At 45.8% G+C, this 15,589-nt stretch overlaps 1 pseudogene; it reads left to right on the top strand.

Moving 5' to 3' along the window:
• The first annotated feature begins 359 nt into the window (after window positions 1-359).
• LOC137661755 (alpha-1-antitrypsin-like) overlaps window positions 360-15,589 on the top strand; it is a 29,335-nt pseudogene continuing 14,105 nt past the window's right edge.

Here is a 15,589-nt window from a genome sequence, read left to right as displayed (position 1 = left end):
AAAAAGGAAGACCCAGGGAACTACAGGCCAGTCAGTCTCACCTCTGTGCCTGGCAAGATCATGAGCAGATCCTCTTGGAAACTATACTGAGGCACACGGAAATCAAGAAGGTGATTGGTGACAGCCAACATGGCTTCACCAAGGGCAAATCATGCCTGACAAATTTGGTGGCCTTCTACGACGGGGTTACAGCACTGGTGGATAGGGGAAGAGCAACTGATGTCATCTACCTGGACTTATGCAAAGCATTTGACACTGTCCCTCATGACATCCTTGTCTCTAAATAGGAGAGACATGGACTTGACAGATGGACCACTCGGTGGGTAAAGAATTGGCTGGATGGTCGCACTCAAAGAGTTATGGTCAACGGCTCAATTTCCAAGTGGGCACCAGTGACGAGTGGCGATCCTCAGGGGTCGGTATTGGAACCGGTGATGTTTAACTTCTTTGTCGACGACATGGACAGTGGGATTGAGTGCACCGTCAGCAAGTTTGCCAATGACACCAAGCTGTGTGGTGTGGTCGACACACTGGAGGGAAGGGATGCCATCCAGAGGGACCTTGACAGGCTTGAGAGCTGGACCTGTGCAAACCGCATGAAGTACAACAAGGCCAAGTGCAAGGGCCTGCATGTGGGTCGGGGCAATCCCAGGCACAAATAGAGGCTGGGTGGAGAATGGATTGAGAGCAGCCCTGAGGAGAAGGACTTGGGGGTGATGGTTGATGAAAGCTCAACATGAGCCGGCAGTGCGTACTTGCAGCCCAGAAGGCCAACCGCATCCTGAGCTGCATCAAAAGAAGCATGGCCAGCAGGTCGAGGGAGGTGATTCTGCCCCTTTACTCCACTCTCGTGAGACCCCACTTGGAGTACTGCATTCAGCTCTGGGGCCCCCAACATAAGAAGGACATGGAGCTGTTGGAGCGAGTCCAGAGGAGGGCCACAAAGAGGATCAGAGGGCTGGAGCACCTCTCCTATGAAGACAGGCTGAGAGAGTTGGGGTTGTGCAGCCTGGAGAAGAGAAGGCTCCGGGGAGACCTTATAGCAGCCTTCCAGCATCTGAAGGGGGCCTACAGGAAAGCAGGAGAGGGGCTTTTTACAAGGACAAGTAGTGACAGGACGAGGGGGAATGGTTTTAAACTGAAAGAGGGTAGATTTAGATGAGATATTAGGAAGAAATTCTTTACTGTGAGGGTGGTGCGACACTGGAACAGGTTGCCCAGAGAAGTTGTGGCTGCGCCCTCCCTGGCCATGTTTAAGGCCAGGTTGGATGAGGCTTTGAGCCAACTGGTCTAGTGGAAGGTGTCCCTGCCCATGGCAGGGGGGTTGGAACTAGATGATCTTTAAGGTCCCTTCCAACCCAAACCATCCTATGATTCTATGATTCTAAATGGAGTTTCTCTTCAGAGACATCTTTATATCTGTTCTAACTGCCAGCAATTGCCACCTGAGTATCTGCTCCAAGACTGCTCCCTGCCAAGCTCAATGAAGTGATGGTTACCTTCCTCTTTTTGATTTTGTAGATCTGGTACAGTGGAGTTAAACCCAGCATTTAGTTTAGACCCGTTTACATCCAACTGATTCAGTAAAGTCCTATGAATCATAAATGAATCTCAGAGCTGTTCCAGTCAGAGGTGACTCACTTTTTGGCCATTTTTTCGGTAGTATAACATGTAGAAGCTCCTTGCAGAAATAATTCACTTTCTGCACTAAAAAAGAAATGAAGAAAAAGAGAAGGACAAAACCACTGCTGGGGTAAACACATGTAGTTTTAATTCTTGCATCTTTAAAAGAAACAATACTTTCTGTAGTTGTGTTGCTGTACAAACTAAGGCATCACAGATACGCATCTTCATTCAATTCGGCACAGCAAAATTAAAAGAGCAAAGTAGTTCAGAGGCAGTAATAGGAGTCTGATATGTCCCATCTTTATATTTTTTAACAGTAAAGGCTATGTTTATCTAGTTTCTTTTTTACTGACATTGATCCCCAAAATGTTCTTCCCATGATCCCCCAAGAAATCCATCTCTGCTTTCTTTCCAAAACGCTCCAGTTGGATGTGACATGTGTGCTTTGGATGGGGGTGGAATTTGGGTGGGGGAAGATGATGAAAGGTCAAGAGAAGTTTAAGGGGAAAACAGCCTCTCTAAACACTTAAGTATTCATGGAGTTTGGCAACACTGAACTAACCGCTGAGACCTAAGCCTGGTATCTCATTTCTGTGGGCAAAAATGAGGAATTATTTTTGGCACTCTGTGGATTTAATGGGTGTTCCAGTCTTTCTTTAGAAACTACTTCAAAGACATTAATTAAAATCCTTTTTTCTCATTGTTTGCATGCTGGTCTTTCAGTTCAGTCATAGATCTGAAATAGCATAAAATTAACTTCTGTAACAAATATTGATGGCATTCGATGGAGAGATGGGTAATTTTCATGATGCTTTCTTACTCAGATGTCAATTCCGTTTCTCACTGTCTTGTAAATGACAGACAGCAAACAAATAGTTCACTGTGTGATTAGGTTTCACTCCCATGTACTAACTGGTTTCCCCAGTGAATAGTACAGCTTGAAAGCTGTAAATGAGCAAAACATCTCCTGGAAAGCAGCAATGTAGTTGAAACCTGGCTCTTCTCAAGGTAGCCACCAGTAATGCTGACTTTACATTTATGTTTTACAAGCAGGTCATGGCAGAGGAAGGTGATGAACATTTTATTCTCTCCTTTGAGCCTTTCTACTGCCTTTGCAATGCTCTCCTGGGGGCAGGGGAAGGGGGCAAACCATCCATGTGGAGCTGGCTACACAAGACCTCATCTGACAGAGACAGAGGAGCAGGAGATCCATGGAGGTTTTCTTTCAATTATTGCTAAGCAAGGTCCAGCTGAGCAAATGCAACGCCCTGCGTGTAAAAGACAGCCTAGAAGTTTCCAGACAATGACAAAGAGATGCATGATGCTGAAGCTGGCAGAAAATGAAGAGAAGATCAATGAACAGTTTGAATGTAGAAAATTCTAATTAGGAACATATTTTTACCATGAGGTGGTTAAATACTGGAAGAGGTTGCCCAGAGAAGTTGTGAAATCCTCACCCTTGGAGGCATGTCCCTGAGGAACCTGATCTAAGTAGGCATGTTTTGAGCAGAGGGTTGGACTAGATGACCTCTGGAGGTTCCTTCCAATCTAGATTTTGATTCTAAGATTCTGTTGCACAGGGGCAAAAACCTGTGGGGAAAACACACTGGCACACTTGTTGACTACATTTTCTTTAAAAGTAAAATACGTTGTATAGAGGGACAGTTTCAGAAATATAATGTTTTAATGTCTGATTATGATCTCAAAGTTTTAACATTTCTCTGCCATATTGATTGATTATAAGGTTGCTGCAAGAAACCATGGGACAACACAGCTGGACAGAATTTGATCAAGATTTTATTACTGAGTGGATGCACATGTGTTGTTAGAGGAGCACACCACACCTCTCTCTCTCTTTTCTACTGCAGTCTGTTTCTTGCATTTCCAGTTCTCTACTCTCCACTAGGTCTCTTTTCCAGCCACAGGGCTGGGTTTCCTCAGATGCAATCCTATGAAATTTCCCCACTTTCTTTGCAGGATGTTCACAAAGCCCTGCTGAATTTTGCTGGGAAACACAAGGAGGCTGCACTTATCCAGGGCTGCTGAACATAGCTTTGTTCTTGTCCTCTCACTATTTGGTGGTATGTAGCAAAAATGAGGAAATCTTGGCTTAGAGTTTTAGGTTTGGAAATGTTTAAGGTAATTTCCTGATCTTGTGCTTGTACTATGAACGTCATTATGCTAACAAAAGAAAAGGTCTCATTTTTGAAGTACAAATGAAGATGCTGTAAACTCAAATCTATGACTATCGCTGTGCAGGCCTAATGCTGCTGTGAGAAGCCTAGCTCTGCGCTGTACTCAGGCCTTTTACACTCTGACACAATGGTACACATTGAAGATATTACAGGATTGAGGGCTTGGCCATACAGATTGTGGGTTCTTGGGTGATCCAAACTTTTGACATACTCAGACAACTAGAATATGAATTTTGTATAGGCATTTCCAATGCCAAGCTTCAAAATAGCCTCTGTCAAAACTCAAAATGAAGAACATGTTAATCTCACTAACTGAGACCTATTTTTAAATTGGAGCGGGGGAAGCAAAATTTGTACAAGAAGACAACTTGAAATTGCAAGAATTCAACCACATAGGACTTGAAAAGCAAAGAAAACTTGCAAGGAGTGATCTTTATTTCATATGCATGCATCGCTAGCCAGCTGTACTAACAGATACTGTGCCAGCAGCAAACTGTCAGATTAGGTTGGGCCAATTAAACCTTATTACTTTGTTAGGCACGGCTCATTGAACAGCCACTGTGTAACTGTTCACAGAAATTCACCAATTCTTACAGCCCTAACCAAGCAAAAACATGAGGCTAGTTTTCTTTAGTATCAATTACAAAAAAATCAACACGGTTGTCTCCCATGAAAGTATAAACACAATAGATCAGATCAGAACTACCTTGCACATGAACTATGTTTATATTAGGACTAAGAGAAAAATTGTGTTTCTTTAGCAAATATGCTAAAGAGGAAAATAAAGCAAGCCAGTGAGAGACATCTTAACGCATCCAGAACCTGTGTTTGCATGTCTAATTTAAGATTGTAGGCTGCTGTTTTTAAAGTCTCTTTTAAGCCAATCATTACTACTCAAAAAAAAAAAAAAGTTAAATAACAGCTACTTAAGACCAGTAAGACTTTTCCATGGACAAACTTTCCACTAGCATAACTACAGTTTTCAAAGTTGGAGTCTTAAAATTACACTCGAAGTCACAGCAGGGCTCCTGGATAAAAACATGACTTGGCCAGCAAATATCAAGCACCTTAACATTTCTTTCAAATATCTGCCAAATGTAAGCATGAAGTACAGACGATTATTAAGACATTTTTGTTTTGGTTCATAAACATGGATTTAGAAAATCTGTTTCCAGCCATTCCAATTGTCACGGTTTAAAGCTGGGCTGGCTATTAAACCTGCGGCAGATGCCCTCTGTTATCCCCCCCTCCTCCCCCCAGAGGGAAAGGGAAAGGGAAAAGGGAGAGAGACTTCTGGGTTGGAAAAATTAAAACAGTTTTAATAAACTATAATAATGAAAAAAAAAAGTATAATAATATAATAGAAATAATCAAATATATACAAAATATAATATACAAAACCAAGATTGAGCTCCCCTGAAGTCAGCCACGTCACCACCGGCACTGCAGGGCAGGTCTCCGGGACAGGCCCAGCCTGGGCCTAGCGATGGTCGAGGAGCTGGATTCAGGAACGCACGGATCGGGATCGGGGGCAGCAGGAAAACAGACGGAGTCCTCCCTGGACACCGGCCATAGCAGAAAAGAGAGCGAGACCCTCGTGATCCCCCGCTTTATACCTGAGAATGACGTGTATGGGATGGAATACCCCTCGTTGGTCAAGTTTTGGGTCACCTGCCCTGTCTCGCTCCCCCCTGCAAGCTGCGACCCCCCTTCGGCTCTTCACTCGTAAGCAAGTGAGGAATTCAGCAGTGACCTTGGTTTCTCTCAAGAATAAGTACAGCAAGAGCCTTTCTGCACAACATCCCTACCGGTGCATCAGTGATAACTACAAACTTCGAGCGTTATCAGTCCTGGAAGCAGACACTGTCCTGCAAAAACATGCAGTGTAGTTTCAGAAAGTGCAGTTACTTAGAGGAGACTTAGCTGAAAGTAAAAATCACTGAAAGGAAAATCGGCCTGGTTAGGCCAAACCAGGACATTCCACCCCTTATTCCATACCATTCACGTCATACTCAGATCACCACTAACTTTTCATTTAAAATGTATACAGATAACATTAGTTTATGATTCATCTCTATACAAAAAAAAAAGTTCATCAAGTTCATTTAGTTCAGGATTGTGGGTTTCCATCTGGCTAGGAGTCTCCCGGGGTAGGAGAGATGATATGAGCTTTGTCACAGTTCGTGCCCACGGGTGCAGGTTAAAGATGTCAGTCTCGAGGAGGTTACTGGACGCCACTTGCAGCTAGCTCCGGTCTCATCACCACTGCTTCAACCTGAAAGACACTTATGAACACTGTTAGTATTATGCAGCAATTAACATCATGCAGTTCAGAATTAAGTATTCTCACCCAAGATCAGATCACCTTCAGGGACACATCGGACTCCACCATCCTGCAGCATCACCCACCAAGTACATCCAGGTCCTTGAGCAAAAGCAATCCCATGAATGGGTTTACCTTTGCCCGTAGCAGGAAGAACCCAGACAGTTTTCCCAACAGATTCCTTTCATGCACCACAGGGACTTTATCCCCTTCTACTGTATGTAAAAAGGTCTGACTGAGCAGGGCCAGCTCGGTTGATAGATCCTCTGGTGTTAACTAAGCCAGGGTAAGCTTGTGGCCAATGCTTATCCCAGTTTTTAAAGGTTCCACCCCCATTGCTTTTAGGGTTAGTTTTTAATAGCCCATTATACCGTTCAACTTTTCCCAGAGGCTGGTGCATGATAGGGAGGATGTGATATACCCATTCAGATGCCATGCTCTTATGGCCCAGTTATCTATGAGACTGTTTTGTGAAATGAGTACCAGTTATCCGACTCAATTCTCTCTGGTGTGCAGTGTCGCCACCAAGATTTGCTTTTCGAAGGCCCAGAATAGTGTTGCCGGGCAGTGGCATGGGGCACAGAGTATGTTTCCAGCCATCCGGTGGTCGCCTCCACCATGGTAAGTACATAACGTTTACCCTGGCGGGTCTGAGGGAGTGTGATGTAGTCAATTTGCCAGGCCTCCCCATATTTATATTTCAACCACCGCCCCCCATACCACAAAGGTTTTAACCATTTGGCTTGCTTAATTGCGGCGCATGTTTCACAATCATGGATAACCTGTGCAATAGAGTCCATAGTTTTAAGGTCCACCCCTCGGTCACGAGCCCATCTGTATGTTGCATCTCTCCCTTGATGACCTGAAGTGTCATGAGCCCACCGAGCTAAAAATAGTTCACCTTTATGTTCCCAGTCCAAATCTATTTGGAACACTTTAGCAGCCTGATCTGCTTGTTGGTTGTTTCGATGTTCCTCAGTTGCCCGACTTTTAGGTACGTGAGCATCTACATGACGTACCTTCACGACTAGTTTCTCTAGCCGAGCAGCAATATCTTGCACAAGTTCAGCAGCCCAAATAGGTTTACCTTTACGCTGCCAGTTGCTTCGCTTCCACTGCTTTAACCACCCCCACAAGGCATTTGCCACCATCCATGAGTCAGTATAAAGGATACAGCCTTGGCCACTTTTCTCGTTCAGCAATGTCTAAAGCCAGCTGGATGGCTTTTACCTCTGCAAATTGACTTGATTCACCTTGTCCTTCTGTGGCTTCTGTGACTCGTCGTATAGGGACTCCATACAGCAGCTTTCCACTTCCGATGCTTTCCTACAAGACGGCAGGATCCATCGGTGAACAGGGCATACTGCTTTCATCCTCTGGTAGTTCATTATACGGTGGGCTTCTTCAGCACGTGTCACCTCCTTTTCTGGTGGCATTCCGAAGATCTTTGCCTTCTGGCCAGTCCATGATCACTTCTAAGATTCCTGGGCGATTAGGGTTTCCTATTCGAGCCCTCTGTGTATATTAATGCATCCATTTACTCCATGTAGCATCAGTTGCATGATGAGGTAGTAGGAACCTTACCTTGAACATACCAGCCTAGTACTGGTAATCGGGGTGCCAGGAGAAGCTGTGCTTCAGTACCGATTACCTCTGAAGCAGCTCTAACTCCTTCATATGCTGCCAGTATCTCTTTTTCAGTTGGGGTGTAATTGGCCTCAGAGCCCTTGTATCCTCGACTCCAAAATCCTAGGGGTCGACCTCGAGTCTCCCCTGGCACTTTTCTGCCAGAGGCTCCAGGTAGGACCATTGTCCCCAGCTGAGGTGTAGAGCACATTTTTAACATCTTGTCCCATACGGACTGGTCCAAGGGCTACTGCATGCACAATTTCTTGTTTAATCTGTTCAAAAGCCTGTTGTTGTTCAGGGCCCCACTGAAAATCATTTTTCTTTCTGGTCACCTTGATAAAGAGGGCGTACTAATCTGGCTGTAATCTGGAATATGCATTCTCCAGAAACACACAACGACTAAGAAGGCTTGTGTTTCCTTTTAGTTAGTTGGTGGGGACATAGCTGTTTATTCTTGTGATCACCTCTATCGGGATCTGGCTGACGCCCATCTTGCCATTTATCCCTAAAAACTGGATGCTCCCGGGCAGGCCCCTTGACCTTGCCTCTTTTTATGGCAAAAACCAGCTTGCAGAAGAATTTGAATTATTTTCTCCCCTTTTATCAAAAACTTCTGCTGCTGTATCACCCCATACAATGATGTCATCAATATATTGCAAATGTTCTGGAGCTCCACCCTCTTCTAGTGCAGTCTGGATACAGTCCGTGGCAAATAGTAGGACTGTGTTTCCACCCCTGGGGGCAGTCGATTCCAGGTGTACTGGATACCTCTCCAGGTAAAAGCAAACTGTGGCCTGCACTTTGGTGCCAAAGGAATAGAGAAAAATGCATTAGCAATGTCTATGGTGGCGTACCACTTGGCTGCCTTTGATTCCAGTTCGTATTGAAGTTCTAGCATGTCTGGCACAGCAACACTCAGAGGTGGTGTAACTTCATTTAGGCCACGATAGTCCACAGTTAATCTCCATTCTCCATTAGACTTTTGCACTGGCCATATAGGACTATTAAAGGGTGAGTGAGTCTTACTAATCACTCCTTGATTTTCTAATTGTCTAATCAGTTTATGAATGGGGATCAGGGAGTCTCGATTGGTGCGATATTGTCGTCGGTGCACCGTGGTAGTAGCAATTGGCACCTGTTGTTCTTCAACCTTCAGCAACCCCACAACAGAAGGATCCTCTGAGAGGCCAGGCAAGGTAGACAGCTGTTTAATGTCCTCAGTCTCTACAGCTGCTATACCAAAGGCCCATCTATATCCTTTTGGGTCCTTAAAATACCCTTTCTTAAGGTAGTCTATGCCAAGGATGCATGGAGCATCTGGGCCAGTCACAATGGAGTGCTTTTTCCATTCATTTTCAGTTAGGCTCACTTCGGCCTCTAATACAGATAATTCTTGAGATCCCCCTGTTATTCCCGAAATACTGACAGATTCTGTCCCTTTATGATCCGATGGCATGAGGGTGCACTGTGCACCAGTGTCTACCAGGGCTCGATACTTTTGTGGTTCTAATGTGCCAGGCCATCGAATCCACACAGTCCAATAAATCCGGTTATCCCTCTCCTCCTCCTGGCTAGAGGCAGGGCCCCTCTAATTAAAGATTGGATTCGTGCAGCTCACGGGGATTGGACCTTCATTTCCCCTATTCACTCTTGGAAAAAAGGGATTTGAGGCCCATCTACCCTGACTGGGGTCCTGCTCATTGGTAACTGGAGCAGCCATCCTCCTAGGAAAATTCTCTCTGGTATTTCTGTTAGCTTGCAACTCACGTACTCGTGCCTGTAGGGTACTGGTAGGTTGTCCATGCCATCTGTTCATGTCCTCCCCATAATCACGCAGGGTAAACCACAGGATACCTCGTGACGTGTTCCGTTTCCTTTGAGCCGGTCCAGTAGGAGGGCGTTGCCTCCTAAAGGCTGCAACGCGGGCCTGTGTAGGTAGAGAGTCAAGTTTATTCTCGATCCTGGACAGTTTGTCTGACAGTTGTCTAAATGAGTCCTTGTTTTCCTTAGTCAGTTTTTCCACAGCCGAGACACGGGCCTGCAGTGGGGAAGAAATACTATCTTCATACTGTGGCATATAGTTAGCCATTTCGCCCACACTAGGTCGTGCCATAGCATCTTCTCCCCAGACTAATATTGACAATGTATGGGCATGTGTTGGTGGAGCACTCTTCACAACCTTCCGGAACATGGATCGGTTGCATTCCACTTCATCAGGATTTACAGGATCTACAATGTCCTGAGGGTGTTTATAAATGATCTCTTGCACAGCTAGTTCTCTAAGGTAGTTAATACCTTTTTCTATAGTGGTCCATTTGCTCACAGCTGACAAGAGTCGCCTCCAGAGACTGATACTGTTCGACCTTCTTGGAAGCATCTTATCAATACCACCATCTCTGGACAGGGATCCCAACTGTCTGGCTTCTCTACCATCCAATTCTATGCTATCTGCCCCATTATCCCAGCATCGGAGCAACCAGGTAATTATTGGCTCACCGTCATAACGACTAAAATCTTTTCTTATATTTCGCAGTTCTTTCAGGGATAAGGAGTGGTAGGTTATCTCTACTTCCGAGTCCGAGTCCTCCTGTGATTGTTCTGCTTTAGAAGGACCTTTCTTGTCCTTCTTGTGTAATGGGCCTTCTTTAAAAAGACGATCAAGGAAACCCCTCTCTGTGTCAGGCCCTGACTCTGACTGAGAAGGGCCCTCACCTGGGTCCTGTGCTGGCTCTGCCTTAGAAGCCTCTGAGTCATCATCCTTCACTTTACTAGCTGATTTCTTTCAGTGTTTTCTCCTGGTTACAGGGGCAGCATGATACCTCCCGCTGTTGCTGCACTGACATCTAATCACATAGCACACCAGTAACACATTCAGGACACACGAAAATAACGACATGCCCTGTTCGAATTTTGCAGGAATCAGCTTGGCAAAAAAGGAGCAGATACTATCAAAATCAGTTAAAAGACGCCCGGTGTGCGCAGCTACCGATTCGCGATTAAAGCTGCCCATCATTGTATCATAGAGATAAGAGATCGGAATAATAACTGCCCAGTTTATCATGACATATATCAGTATCAAAACCCATACCAAAAAGACACATTTCGACCAGCACGCCCTGTTAAACCACATGAAAGCACTAACACACAGCGCATACGGCAAGTAAGGTATCATTACACATAACTCTAAAACAAGCTTTATAAAGAAAAGAGGTAACACAAGGCTCACAAATAACATTATCATCTTAGCTATCTGTTTTAATTTCCAACCCCTCGTAAATCTCAAAGGAAGAAATCTGATACTCTCTTGGCTGAGCTCTCCGGGTCTCTTCCCACTGGAGCTGGGATTCGACTTATCAGAGCAACCTGTCGGAGCTTCTCTCGAGCCCCACGTTGGGTGCCAATAAATCTGTCACGGTTTAAAGCTGGGCTGGCTATTAAACCTGCGGCAGATGCCCTCTGTTATTCCCCCTCCTCCCCCCAGAGGGAAAGGGAAAGGGAAAAGGGAGAGAGACTTCTGGGCTGGAAAATTAAAACAGTTTTAATAAACTATAATAATGAAAAAAAAGTATAATAATAATAATAATAGAAATAATCAAATATATACAAATATATATACAAAACCAAGATTGAGCTCCCCTGAAGTCAGCCACGTCACCACCGGCACTGCAGGGCAGGCTCCGGGAAGGCCCAGCCTGGGCCTAGCGACGGTCGAGAGCTGGATTCAGGAACACACGGATCGGGATCGGGGGCAGCAGGAAAACAGACGGAGTCCTCCCTGGACACCGGCCATAGCAGAAAAAAAGCGAGACCCTCGTGATCCCCCCGCTTTATACTGAGAATGACGTGTATGGGATGGAATACCCTCGTTGGTCAATTTTGGGTCACCTGCCCTGTCCGCTCCCCCCTGCAGCTGCGACCCCCCTTCGGCTCTTCACTCATAAGCAGTGAGGAATTCAGCAGTGACCTTGGTTTCTCTCAAGAACAAGTACAGCAAGAGCCTTTCTGCACAACATCCCTACCGGTGCCTCAGTGATAACTACAAACTTCGAGCGTTATCAGTCCTGGAAGCAGACACTGTCCGCAAAAACATGCAGTTAGTTTCAGAAAGTGCAGTTACTTAGAGGAGACTTAGCTGAAAGTAAAAATCACTGAAAGGAAAATCGGCCTGGTTTGGGCCAAACCAGGACACAATATAAGAAGTTTGCTTTCCACGACACAGAAAACTCTATAAAATATATGAATTCTACAATTTTTCTCTGAATCAATAAATACTATACACAGACAGGAAGCTTTTGAGGGTTTAATGAATGAAATAAAATGGGATCATATCCTTTCTTTACTGAGGTTTTAGAGATGAAATATTATCTTCAAGGCTTTGCAATATGAAAATGGTAACACAACCATTTTACACATATCTTTATAACTAAGCTGTGTTTCTCACTGTGCTTCTCTAGTTGGGAGTGCTTTTTACATAGGTAACTATTAAAAGAAAATTAAAGAAAATCTTAAATACTTTTTAAAAGTATGAAATATGAAATTTTTTATCCTAAAGTCATTATTTTAATGTCAGTCAGGAACTGAACCACTGTATTATGCTTGACTGGCATGTGAATCCCAGTTCTATCTAGATTCTAGATGACAGGCCTGCATCAGGGGCAAGACCGCTAGCCCAGCTGAAGTGCGTTTGCACCAATGCACGCAGTATGGGCAACAAACAGAAAGAGCTAGAAGCCACTGTACAGCAGGAAGGTTATGATGTGGTTGCCATCACAGAAACGTGGTGGGATGACTCTCATGACTGGAGTGCTGCTATGGATGGCTATAAGCTCTTTAAGAGGGACAGGCGAAGCAGGAGAGGCGCTGGGGTAGCGCTGTATGTTAGGGAGTGCTTGGACTGTGTCGAAATTGAGGAAGGTGGTGAGGATGACAAGGTTGAATGTCTATGGGTAAAGATCAGGGGAAAGGTCGGCAGGGTGGACGTTACGGTGGGAGTCTGTTATAGACCACCCAACCAGGATGAGCAGGCGGACAAGGCGTTTTACAAGCGGTTGTCAGAAGCTGCCCAGTCGCCGGCCCTTGTACTCGTGGGCGACTTCACCTTGCCAGATGTCTGCTGGAAATACAACATGGCAGAGAGGAAGCAATCTAGGAGGTTCCTCGAATGTGTGGAGGACAACTTCCTCATGCAAGTGGTAAATGAGCCCACTAGAGGAGGGGTCCTGCTTGACCTGTTGTTTGTGAACAGAGAAGGACTAGTGGGAGATGTGAGGGTCGGTGGCCGTCTTGGGAATAGCAACCATGAAATGTTAGAGTTTTCGATAGTGGGGGAAGTAAGGAGGGGCAAGAGCAGAACTTCTGCCTTAGATTTCTGCTGGGCAGACTTTAGCCTGTTTAAGAGGTTGGTGGACCGAGTCCCTTGGGAGTCGGTCCTGAAGGGCAAAGGAGTCCAGGAAGGCTGGACATGCTTCAAAAGGGAATTGCTAAATATTCAGGAGCAGGCTGTCCCTGTATGTAAGAAGACAAGCCGTTGGGGAAAAAGACCAGCCTGGTTAAACAGGGAACTTAGGCTAGAACTTAAGGGAAAAAAGAGAGCCTACTTGCTCTGGAAGAAGGGTTGGGTAACTTGAGAGGTCTATAGGGACGTTGCCAGGTCGTGTAGGGAGAAGATTAGAAGGGCCAAAGCTCAACTAGAGGTTTGCTTTGATTTTGGCTGCTACGGTCAAAGACAACAAAAAAAAGCTTCTACAAATACAATAACAGCAAAAGGAGGTCAAGGAGAGCCTCCACGACTTGCTGAATGAGGAGGGTAGTGTAGTGTCAGGGGATGAGGAAAAGGCAGAGGTGCTCAATGCCTTCTTCTCCTCAGTCTTTAATGTCAAGACCGGTTGTGCTCAGGAGACTCAGCCCCCAGAGCCTGAAGTTAGGGACAGGGGGCTGTGTGAACCCCCCGTAATCCAGGAGGAGACGGTTAGTGACCTGCTGTGCCAGTTGGACACCCACAAGGCTATGGGCCTGGATGGGATTCACCCCAGAGTAATGAAGGAACTGGCAAATGAACTTGCCAAACCACTCTCGATTATCTACTGGCAGTCCTGGTTAACTGGAGAAGTTCCAGCTGACTAGAAATTAGCAAATGTAACGTCCATCTACAAGAAGGGTCGGAAGGATGATCTGGGGAACTATAGGCCTGTCAGCCTGACCTCGGTGTCAGGCAAGGTGATGGAACAGATCATGCTGAGTGCCATTCACGGCACATGCAGGACAATCAGGGCATCGGGGCCAGCCAACATGGATTCATGAAAGGCAGATCCTGCTTGAACAACCTAGTCTCCTTCTATGACAAAGTGACCCGCTTAGTAGATGAGGGCAGGGCTGTGGATGTAGTCTATCTAGACTTCAGTAAGGCATTCGCACTGTCTCCCCAGCATCCTCCTAGACAACTGGATGGGTGGACTCTTTGATGGGTTAAAAACTGGCTGGATGGCCGAGCCCAGAGAGTGGTGGTGAATGGGTCAAAGTCCAACTGGCGGCCGGTCACTAGCGGTGTTCCCCAGGGCTCAGTTCTGGGGCCGGTGCTGTTCAATATCTTTATAGATGATCTAGACAGAGGGATTGAGTGCACCCTCAGCAAATTTTGCAGATGACACCAAGCTGGGTGGGAGTGTCTCTGGAGGGTAGGAAGGCCCTACAGAGGGATCTGGACAGGTTAGATAGATGGGCCGAGACCAACGGCATGAGATTCAACAAGAACAAGTGCCGGGTCTTACACTTAGGCCACAACAACCCCATGCAGTGTTACAGGCTGGGGGAAGAGTGGTTAGAAAGCGGCCTGGCGGAAAGAGACCTGGCGGTGCTGATCAACAGCCAGCTAAACAGGAGCCAGCAGTGTGCCCAGGTGGCCAAGAAGGCCAATGGCATCCTGGCCTCTATTAGGAATAGTGTAGCCAGCCAGTCTAGGGAGTGATCGTCCCTGTGTACTCGGCACTGGTGAGGCCGCACCTTGAATACTGTGTCCAGTTCTGGGCCCCGCACTTCAAGAAGATGTTGAGGTGTTGGAGCGAGTCCAGAGAGGGCGACCAAGCGGGTGAAGGCTCTGGAGGGTCTGACCTATGAGGAACGTCTGAGGGCTGGGGTTGTTTAGCCTGGAGAAGAGGAGGCTCAGAGGTGACCTTATTGCAGTCTACAACTACCTGAAGGGAGGTTGTAGTTAAGTGGGAGTCAGCCTCTTCTCCCAGGCAACTAGCGATAGGACAAGAGGACATAGCCTCAAGCTTGGCCAGGGGAGGTTCGGGTTGGACATTAGGAAGCATTTCTTTTCAGAAAGGGTCATTAGACATTGGAATGGGCTGCCCAGGGAGGTGGTGGAGTCACTATCTCTGGATGTGTTTAAATAAAAACTGGACATGGCACTTAGTGCCATGGTCTAGTTGACATGGTGTTGTCAGGGCAACAGTTGGACTCGGTGATCCCAGAGGTCTGTTCCAACCTGGTTGGTTCTGTGATTCTGTGATTCAAGGAGAATAATAGATCTATGTTCCTTCTGGATAATTTGATGATACTGTTAATCATCTGTAACTTCCATATTCATTGTTTGAAATGTATATGTTTACCTCTCAAATTATGCAAATTATTATGTTAAAGACTCATTAGAGTAACAAGCTCCTGACTTAGAGGTCTCATTAATCTCTATCTATAGTACAAATGAGTATGCAGGATCTGTCAAATGGGATAACCGAGCTAAGACAAATATTTTTGGAAAAAGAAACGCAGGGAGGATTCGTACGTGAACCACCACCAGGCTGAGTGTGGTTTATCT

The sequence above is a fragment of the Nyctibius grandis genome, chromosome 4 (genome assembly GCF_013368605.1).
Source record: "Nyctibius grandis isolate bNycGra1 chromosome 4, bNycGra1.pri, whole genome shotgun sequence".
Classification (NCBI taxonomy): domain Eukaryota; kingdom Metazoa; phylum Chordata; class Aves; order Nyctibiiformes; family Nyctibiidae; genus Nyctibius; species Nyctibius grandis.
This window is presented reverse-complemented; position numbering and strand designations above follow the sequence as displayed.